Below are 10878 nucleotides of genomic sequence, written 5' to 3' on the forward strand. Positions count from 1 at the left end.
TCATGCACCCATTTGGTCTTCAGTGACCTTGCCGGGAGGGTGACCATCACAGAATGCCAGGTTGTTAGAACAAAGTGTTCTTGTGTTAAGGGAAGTGTGTGCACACCTGTGTTTAGGGAAGTGTGTGCACACCTATGTTTGTACCTCTATCCATAGCTTTGCTTCCTAGATCGTTCCTCTGTTTCCTTTTACCTTCCTCCTTTCCCACCATCACACTCACCCTTCTTATGCCTCTTAGTAATTCCTCTCAGCTAGAGTACTGTTGCTCCAACACCCCGGGGATCTCTACATCCTCCTTGTTGTTGATGCAATGCCCTAGTTGTTCCCCTGTCTATGGCAGTGTTTGTGCACCACTCCCATCACCCTCCTCCTCCTCCCCATAAATCCCCCCAGACCCTTCGCTCCCATTGCTTTCCCCTCAGGCTTGCTTCCCATGCCTGTCTTATAGCGGGAGGCAAATAACAGATCAGCAATGGGAGCCAAACAAAGCCACAACACCCTTGAGGAGCCCCCAAAATAGAATTCAGGTTAGGAGGGCCAGTTATCGAAACGCCCCAGGAGCAATGGGGAGATAGTCATAAAGGTCAAATGACAGACTTGGTATTTGCTTCTTTTTTGCTTTTATCTGGACAGACAGATATTTGCTTTTTTTTTTTTTTTTTTTTGCAAAATTTTAAATAGCTAATTTATCAAAGAAAAAACCGGTGTGACAAACACTAGGAATTAAAAAAAATAAATTATAGGGAAATGCTAAGTAAAACCACAATGGTCTACCCCTATGCATCTCTGAAAACCTCCAGCCAAATTCACTTCCACTGGTTTGATTCTGACTCATAGCGACCCTCCATAGAGTTTCTGAGACTGTAAATCTTTATTAGAGCAGACAGCCTCAGCTTTCTCCTGGGGAGAAATCATACATAGACCTTGTGGTTTAGCAGATGATTGCTGATTCCACTGAGTCCTAGCTAAAATGTAGAAAACTGACATCCCTACCAAGTGTTAGCAGAAATTTCATCTGGGATTCTCATATACAACTAGTAGACATGCGAAGTGGAACAATTGTTTTGAAAATCAATTTGCAGCTCCTTCAAGAGATGACATAGCCTTCCCCTTTGATTCCGATATGTCACTCTGAGGTAAATTGCACTGGAGAAATGAAGTTTTAGGTGTATGAAAAGACGTGCACACAAATGTTCATAGCTGCTTAATTTTTGCTAACCTGGAGCTAGAAAAAGGTACAAAACCATCAGCGGATGCCTTGATAAGAAGTGGTGCCATAGACACACGATGGACTACTGCACAGCAAGACAAAGGCTGAATTATGAAGGCACACTACGACATGGATGCATCTCAGGGTACCCATAGTGAGTTAAAGAAGCCAGACAAGGAAGGGCAGGCATTGCATGGTTTCATTTTTATATTTCTAGAAAATGCAAGCCAGTGGAAAGGAAATCAGAGGTTATTATAGGACAATGGTGGGGAAGGGGATTAGAGAGGGGTTGAAGGGGTAGATTTGAAGGGACAATTTTAATGAAATGTATGTTCACCTCATTGCTGTGTTGAGTACCCTAATATAATAGGGGACTTCACAAAGTTCATGGGAAAATGGCATGAGAAATATAGTGGAATTTTTAGGAACCTTTTGAAACCTGAGTAAGGCACACTTTACTTAAAAATCAGATGCCTTAAATAGTTGCAGCTTGCAAGATGTAAACTATAGAACACTTAACCTGTTAAATAACTTTCCTAAAGGCACACTTAACAAAAACCTTGGACTTAAATTTCCATAAACTGTAGATTCCATAAACAGAAAGCATGTAAACGTATTTGCTCTATCGCATTTCCCGTCATAGTGGGCTCTTGCTGGTGTCAATGGGCACACGGAGGAGTTAGGGAAGAGATTTGCCTTAAGATGCCAGTAGATTTCCTTAAGAAATTTATCAGCATCTTAAAAATAGCTTTAGGTACAGATGATACGGTGGTTGCTATGGTAACTGCGCACTGGAGGCAGAATCCCAGCGCATGAAAGTTCTAAGTTATAAACACCTTACCGTCGCCGATGCCCTGCAGCTCCTGACACACCATCCTCCTGCTCGGGGAAGGAAAAGCCATTTCTTAATGAACTTTAAAATCTTTTAAAAAATACTTTTTTCAAACCACTCTTGTCTGCTGACTATATCCCTTACTAGGCTGGAACACCCCCACCGTGCCTAAGTGATAGGTGACATTTTAACTGACGGGATACTGAGATTTTTGCAATCAAGAATCATTTACCAGGAATTGGTGTGGAACACTGCAGGCGACCTCTTTAGATGCGACCAACAAGTAAAAGACAATTTATAGATTAGGTCAATTTGTGCTAGTGAATGGGAAGGAAATGCGGGCGCAGCACAGGGACTACGATGAGCCTTCTGTGTTATCCCCAGTAACGGACTAGATTCTTTTCAGCACCTGTGCAAGGGCTCCTTTTCCTCTGAGTGTTTCACTGAATAGATAAAAACCCACTGCCCGGGAGGTGATTTCAACTCATATACAGAAAAACTGCTCCCCGAGGGTCTCCAAGGCTGTAAAGCCTTCGGGAGGCAGACCACCCCACTTTCCTCCCTCTGGCTGGTGCGTTCCAACTGCCCCCCTTTCGGTGAGCAGTGCTTTTCATTCAATTATATAGAATAATATAGAAGGCCAAGTAGGTTCGGAAGTCTAGTGGCACCATGGCTAAGGACACATCCATCCATTGTTCGAAAGGTTTGAACTCACCCAGTGACTTGGTGGGAGACAAAACTGGCACTATGCCGCCATAAAAATGCAGCCTGCTCATCTCACGGAGGCAGCCCAGACTCAAAACAAACAAACCAACAACAAACAAGCGAGCTCCCACTGCCATGGACTTCGTGCCAACTCATCACCTCCCTGGAGGACAGGGTAGATAGGACTGCTCCTGTGAGTTGCTGAGATGTTAGAAAGCCCCATCTTTCTCCCTCCAAAGGGGGGTGGTTTCCGACTGCTGGCCAGGCAGTGAGCACCCCAGTGGGTCACCACTAGGCCACCAGGGTTCCTCGCATACACTCAACACCACACGAAATAAAACCGAACCAAACATAGTCTGTGAGCAGCCTACCTGCAAGGCACCACAGTACCGTGACTGGCCCTCTGACCCACCAGAAGGGGCTCTACTCCGCCTGCTCCAGGCGCTCGCTAGCCAGGCTGTTCATTTCCAACCCTAGAGTCTCAGAACGTTTGTCTTCCTGGCAAAGATCAAGCATGGCTTTGATCGGAGATATTTTTACCGCTTGGTTCACTTGCTTTAATTACATCAGGTGTCTGGGATATTTTATTTTATTGGATCTACTGGATTCTTCTGAAGCCCACATAAAAATGACTATAAAATTGAACTTAAACATGAGCTCATTTCTAATGGTTTGAAATTGTCTCTGTTTTGCTTATTTAGGTTTGCTTCTTTTTTTGTTTTTTTTTGGGGGGGTGGCGTTTAAGGGGCAATCAAATTAGAATTGTGTTTAGAATACTGTCTTAAGTCGCAACGTGAATTAATATCCTTGTCTTTCCTCTAAGGAAAATGCTGCCTTCTCCTTGCGGGGTTCAGGTCTTACTCTGGAGGCCAATTTTATGCTGAAAAATGTGCATATCTCTCCGTGGGCCACATTGCCTCTAACGGGATCCGACTAAGTGTAACCCGGGAGCCACCCCTCCTTTATGGCACAGAGCTGAAGCAAGCACCCTTCGCCACGGTCTCTGTGGCCCTGTCCCACTCATCCAGTGTGACAGATGCCAGCCCCTCACTGCAGCCCATCTCGAAGACACATGGAGAGGGTCTTGTTTCCCTAAATCTAGTCTGCTCGCTGACCTTTGCTGCTATTTCCCTATGCCTGGGCTGAGAGCATGGAGTCCTTCTTTTTGAAGTCTAGAAGGAGGCCTGGTGGCACTTAGGGTTAGGCCTCAGGCTGCTAAACTAACCACCTGTTCGGTGGTTCAAATGCACCAGCTGTTCCTCAAGAGATAGGCAAGGCTGTCTGTTCCCGGACAGATTGACAACCTCTTAAACCCTACAGGGGATCATTCTGAGTTCCATCAACTCAAGGACAGGAGGTTTGGTTCTTTCAAGTTAGAACCAGTGCCATGACGGCAGGTTTGGTTGGAGGAGCACTGGTGCCCTGTGGGCTAGGCATTGGCTCATAGGGGCAAGAATGTCAGTTACCATCTATGAGCCGTTCCACAGGAGAAAGAGGAGGGTGTCTGCTCCCCTGATGACTCACAGTCTCTCAAGCTCTACACCAGGTTGCTGGGAGTCAAGAACACCTCAGTAGCAGTGGGTTTTATTTGCGTTTGTTTAACCCTCAGAAACTCCTGAGTGTTTCCTTCTTTGAAGTGTTTCCCTATCTTTAAAAAGACCTGATCATCCTCTCTTAATTCTTCTTCTATACACATCCAAAGGTTTTAAAAACGCTTCCTATATATTGTATATATTCACCCCCTTATCAGCTGTTCAACTCTCTGAGATCAGGCCTATATGACTCACTTTTGCACCCTCTTTAACACTTAGGACAGAACCCAGGCGCAGGTCATCCACCATCCTTAGTCTGGCCCCTTAGTGAACACTTGGATGTCTTAGGAATACGACCGTCAGTTCTATATATTTGGGTGAACTTTCAGGGAAGGCCTTGCATGCTAGAATCGTGTTCTGTCAGTTTCTCGAGCCACCTGTGTACGGCAGAAATAAGAGCAGAATACGAATTGAGGAGCTCCGTTTGCTATACAAGTACTTATTCCACAAAATAACTGTAGTTTACGGCTATGTTGGATTGTGTGACTTATATTTAAGATCTAAGTGAGGTCTCCTATTCCTCTCTGACCAATCATTTGGGGAAAGAAAGTTTAAGAGTGGGGCTGAAAATCCAGAGTACATCTCCCTATCGAGTTTTATGGGAAGATTGAGAGCCCTACAGAGTGAATGTGTCCAGACAATTGTGGACTCTGATCGATCAGGTCTTCCCTTGGAGGACACAGGAGGTCTAGGCAGGGAAGACTGTAAATTGACTCCTTCCCTACTGTGTGTACATTTAAGGTAGCTGTTGTAGTTAACAATAAATTCCCATTGTATTGTACTGTCTTCCCAGGCCACACAATTCTAGTGTTCAGAACTAGATTGAAGTTGTCTGTGGTGATCCAATTGATGAATAAGGGTAGCAAGAGCACACTACAAATAAATTTTTATCTGTAACCAAAATAACCCTTTCTGTGCAAGGTACTTTAAAAATGTATTTTGAAATGAATTACTCATATGATTCTCAAAACAATTTCGTGAAACAGGAACTATCATACCTACAATCGAGACACAAAGATATCCAGTGTTTTGTGTAAAGTTATCTAAATAGTAAGTGGCAGAACTAGCATTCAAACTCATGTAATTTGCCCTGAAACCCTATTCCCACACCACTACACTATTTTGTACATAAAGAACTGCCCCTATGTATAAATTACTATGCTGGGTACTGGAGATACAATGTGGAGTAATAACACAGATATGGTATTGCCTTCCCAAGGCTTTTAGTCAAATGTCCATGTAACAAAATAATAATTTATAAATTATCAAGGGCTCATGAGGGAGGGAGAGTGGGGAGAGAGGGGGAAAAAGTGAGGACCTGATGCCAGGGGCTTGAGTGGGGAGCAAATGTTTTCAGAATGATGAGGGCAGTGGATGTACGGGTGTGCTTTACACAATTAATGTATGTGTGGATTGTGATAGGCGTTGTATGACCCCTAATAAAACGATTTTAAAAAGTGTTATGATATATGGATAGGAGGACCTAGGCACATACTCAATTCATACTTTCAAGAGGTAAGTTAAAACTTTATGGAAGAGTTAAAATCTACGTTGCCTGTTTATTTAGATGGAATGGGTCAGGATGGAGATGGGACAGAGAGAATAGAATTCTGGTATTGTCAGACCTGCTGGTGCTCTACAGTAGGTGTTCAACTGCCAACAAGTTCAGAGGTTCAAACCTAACATCCACTTCTTTGAAGAAAGATTAGACTATCTGCAGCTCAGTCGTGACATAGCCCATGAAACCCTAGAAGGGTCTCTAGAGTCAGAAGCAACTCTATGGCAGTGAGTTTGGTTGTGTTGCTTTAGATAAGAAAAACCATGGGACATCCAGAGAATTAAAGTCAGAAGCAAGAAGAGTTCAGCTCCCTAAGCCAATTAAAAATGCTTGTCTTTATTCTGATTGGCTTAGCTTGAGTTATCTGTGGGACCTCCAAGTGGAAGTCTGTGTCTATAATTCAGAAAGAGATTTGAACTGAAAACATTGATAAGTGGAAGTGCAATCTTTGGTGAGCAAAGATCAGATGGCAAAGTCAGCCTGTTGTGAGGTGCAGTTGAGTGGGTGGGTTCTGACTCCTAGCTACCTGTGTTCAGAAGGACACACTGCCCGGCCCTTCACCAGCCCGTGATTGTTACATGTGAACCCATTGCAACAGTCACTGAGAGTCCAGCCCAAGTAGCCACGCACATTACACAATGGAGTGATTGAGAGAAAGTAGGAGAAGATAAAAAAGCATGGTCTGAATGAAACATAGGGTGCAGTAGCATTCCAAGTTACAGCAAATGACCAATAGTAATCAATTTAACAAAGATAAAGATTAGAAACCATCTATTGACTTTAGCAACAAGGTCAGAGCAGATTAGAAAGATAATAGAAGTGGATGCTAGGATTTCCAGGGACTGATTTTTCAGAAGTAGATCACCACGTCTCTCTTCTGAAGTCCTTCATCTGGGCGAACTTGAGAACGCCGAGCTTTTGGTTAGCAGCAGCTGAATACTTGTCTGTATTACTTGGAGACTCCTGATAACGCACTCAAAATCCCCCAAACTCACTGCCCTGGGGTCAATTCCAGCTCATAGTGACACTGTAGGGCTGCACAGAACTGGCCCTTTGGATTTCTGAGACTTTAAATCTTTGCAGTAGACATCTTTCTCTCTCACAACAGCTGGTGGTACAAAGCACTGACCTTGTAGTTAGGAGCTCAAGGCACCTCCATCAGCTCTGGGGGCATAGTGTGTTACTCCTTGGTTTGCTAACTGCCAGGTCAGTGGTTCAAATGCACCAGCTGCTCCATGAGTGAAGAGGCTTTCTGCTCAGTGATCATAGCCCCAAACCAAAATACTCACTCTCATTAAATTGATTTTGACTCACAGAGATCCTGTAGGACATAGTAGAACTGTTCTTGTGGGTAACTGAGACTATAAATCTGTATAGAAGTAAAAAGCCTCATCTTTCTCCTGTGGAGCACCTGGTGGTTTTGAAATGCTGACTTTGTAGTTAGCTGCCAATAGGTAACCACTGCAACACCATGGCTCATTGTGATCTATACGCCACCAGGCAGGCATTTATTTGCAAAGAAAAAAGTAGTTTAAGCAAAAATAGAAAAGTAGCAAAACAGTACATTGAAGGAATGATAGAAAATACTTAACCTAGAGCTAGATATATGCTCAGAGCACTCGTGGTGCACTGGATTACAGCAGTTCAAAACCACTAGCCACTCCACAGGAGAATGACCGGGCTTTCTACTCCTGTACAGATTTGCAGTCTTGGAAGCCCATACTGACAGCTCTACCCTCTCCTACATGGTGGCTATGAGTTGGAGTCTTCTCTGTGGCAGTGAGGGCTGAGCAACATATTCTAAACACTCACTAATTAAATTATTTCTATATTAATTTCCTAGATTCCGTGGTTGTTAACTGTGACTTGCAACATTAAAGATCTGCATTGGCTTCCACTTGACCTTACATTATTATATATATGCGTATATATGTAAATATATATAATTTATTTAAGCACTGAACTGAAATAACAGCCTTCATTTTGATTGTAAGGCAGAGGAAAAAAGAGAAGTTAACCACAAGATAGCTTGTAAAGCACCTCTTGGTTATAGCACAGTGAATGATTCAAGTTCTCCCGCCTCACCTGGCCCTGGAGTAGGGGTACACATGTTCCCCATAGGTGGCACCATAAGGCAAATGCAGCAAATTCAGGAGTTTCATCCCCTGAAAGGAGGAGCAGTGAAAACATTAATAGTCAACCTCTGATTTCTGATACGTTTCTCCCAACTCTACAACCAAAGAAGAGTCTCCAGATTCAGAAACTTATGAATGAAAAAGAGAAGTTATCTTCCACACATCGACATCCAATATTTAATGGTGAGGCACAAACCCTGGTAAACACCTCTTTCAAGTGGGATGAGTGTGGGCCCGCAGACGTCACTGGTATGTGGTCACTCTGAAATCTCATTGTGCCCATATCTTGGAAGTACAGCCGCAAGGATGGTCAACATATGTTAACCATGCTTTCTGGAGAAGCACATCATGCTTGGTAAACTGATGAGACCGCAAAAAGAGAAAGACCATTGGCGAGACAAATGGATAGAATGGCTGCCAAAGGGCTCAGTCATAAGAAGAGTTGTGAGGGTGGCTCAGGACCTGTCAGGGTTTTGTTCTGTTTGCACAGAGAGGAGATCTGACAACAACAATCTCTATAGCAGGGCCTACTCCCTGGACGCAGGAATAGTCCTCGATCAGGTCCTGGGAACAGTAGCTTGTCCAATCGCTTCTAAGGCTGCTGGCTCTGCAGTCTGGAAGGGCCTTCTTTGCTCTCCCTGACCCCATTGGAAAAGCCTGGGAGCTCACCAGATTGAGCTTACTTCTCGTCCATAGAACAGCGGGAGTCCAGGTGGTTCCAAAGTGCCATCACAGAGTCTTTTAAATTTAAGCAAGCATCTCTTTGCACTAAAATTCTCAAAAACACAGCCTGCTTTTTATTTCTTAGATTCCAAATGACTACATGCGCAATAATAATTCTTTCCCAGACATCATGATCTCTCTTTCTTATTTACTGACCGTCACCTTAACTGATTCAGAAACTCTAACAAAAATCGTTAATTCTAATTTTATTTAGTTCTGGCCATGAGTTTGTCTTTATCAAATGTTGCCATTGAAAAGATCATTTGATGTGATCCTCAATCTGTTTAAATGAGAGAGTTTTGTTTTGCAACCCCCAAATTCTGAAGTTTTCATTGTTCTATCTTCCTTTAAATTGTACTTGCTGAAGGGTCCAAACATTTTAGCTTACATATTTCTTTTCTTATTTTGTCAAAAACTCAGGAATGCATCTAATTTATATTATCCAGAGTCTCGAATCCTTTTTAAAAAGGATTTCTCTAAAGTCAGTATTCTTGCCAGTCAAATTACAGCTGGCAACAATTTCATCAAATGTTTAAATATTTTTCCAGTGAGTAGCCTGAGTCACCGTTTTTCCAGCCTCCCATAGTCATTTTCTTGTCCCTCCCTCCCTACCCCTGAAGCCAGTGCCACGGGGTTTAGGTTGTTGTTACCGCACATTCCTACTTCTAGGTACCGAATTTCTACATTGTTGGCTTTTGCTAGACTATGATATGGTATCGAGTAGTTCTTATATTTCAGTGGCATTGTAACAAAGATTCGTTTCTCTTCTCCTGCACCTTCTCCTCCTCCTCTTTCTTCTCATGTTATTTGTCAACTGAAGGTCAACGTCAGCTCCACCATGTGGCTCAACCCCACATATCGCTTTTATTTGGTGGTGATTGTGAATGATGGGAGGGAGAGCCACGGTTCTTACAGCTTCTGCACAAATGTGTGCTTGTCACCCTTGCTCATACCCAGTGGTCAAAACCGGTCACATAGCCAAATCTGACTGTCATAATGCATGCATGCACAACCAGTCACTGGTCAATAGGAATGTAGAATCTCCTGATGGGTAGAGCAAGAGATAATGAGAACTAATAAAATAGTCTATCAGACTCACAATCATCCTAGGATATGGCATTACTGTCATCTTTATTTTACACACAAGACAACGGAAGCAAAGTTAGGTCAGATAGCAAAGCAAAAACACTGTGATAAGTGGCCACTGGATCACAAGGTCACTGGAGTTGTAGATGTGGTCTGAGAACTGTTACCCTTAGCCACAACTACAATTGGTCGTAGGAGAATTGATACGCATCATCGGGAGCTGCTCTTCTCTCGGTGAATAAATGGTCTCCAGGCACAGGAGCCTTCTCATGGGGGCATAAGGCAAAATGGCTGTCACAACCCTAACACTCAATAGCAACTTGACCAGAGATCTTTGCTCCTGATTTCAAATGTCCATGAATGGTTTCAGTGAGCCTGTGCAGAAAGGGCTCTTCGATTGGGGAGAAAAGGTTACTTGGAGAGAATCTAATATTTATTTTATAATAAGTTTGAAAGAACTCGTGCTTTACTGGAGTTTTAAAACATGGACTGGTATGTTCATATTTGTAACTTTCCTTTTCTTTTTTTGACAATGGCTTTAAACTCCATTCCCAGTTAGGTTTGCGAAAATGGAGGTTACAAATGACCAGTGATGCTGTATTCTATTTTTAATATACATGCATATTTAAATAAGTGAATAATGTTTAAAGGATAAAATTAAAAAGAGTAGTACCCATTATAATTCCATAGAAAGAGTACATTATGCTCTTCTGCTGGAATCGACCCCTGCTACTAAAGCATATCAATAATCTGACTAGAGAGTAAAGCATTTTTGGAGGCCAAGCTGAAAACAAATGAAAGGAGAACATGAAATAGTAAACAGAGCCCATGCCCTGATGTGGCCAGATCCGATGTCCACCATGTCAGATGAAGTGGAGAAGGACCAAGAGCAAGCTGTCTAATTGGAGAGCTCAGCAGAGAACACTCAGCACTACAACCCCAAGTTTTACTTCCAGAGTAAAACTCTAACAAAATGACTCTTCTCTCTGAATCCTTCAGAATGAGGAATGCCGGGCACCATCAGCTTTCTAAATTGC

This window comes from Echinops telfairi, unplaced genomic scaffold (genome assembly GCF_000313985.2).
Source record: "Echinops telfairi isolate 266 unplaced genomic scaffold, ASM31398v2 ScPeMD7_1;HRSCAF=3_0, whole genome shotgun sequence".
NCBI lineage: Eukaryota > Metazoa > Chordata > Mammalia > Afrosoricida > Tenrecidae > Echinops > Echinops telfairi.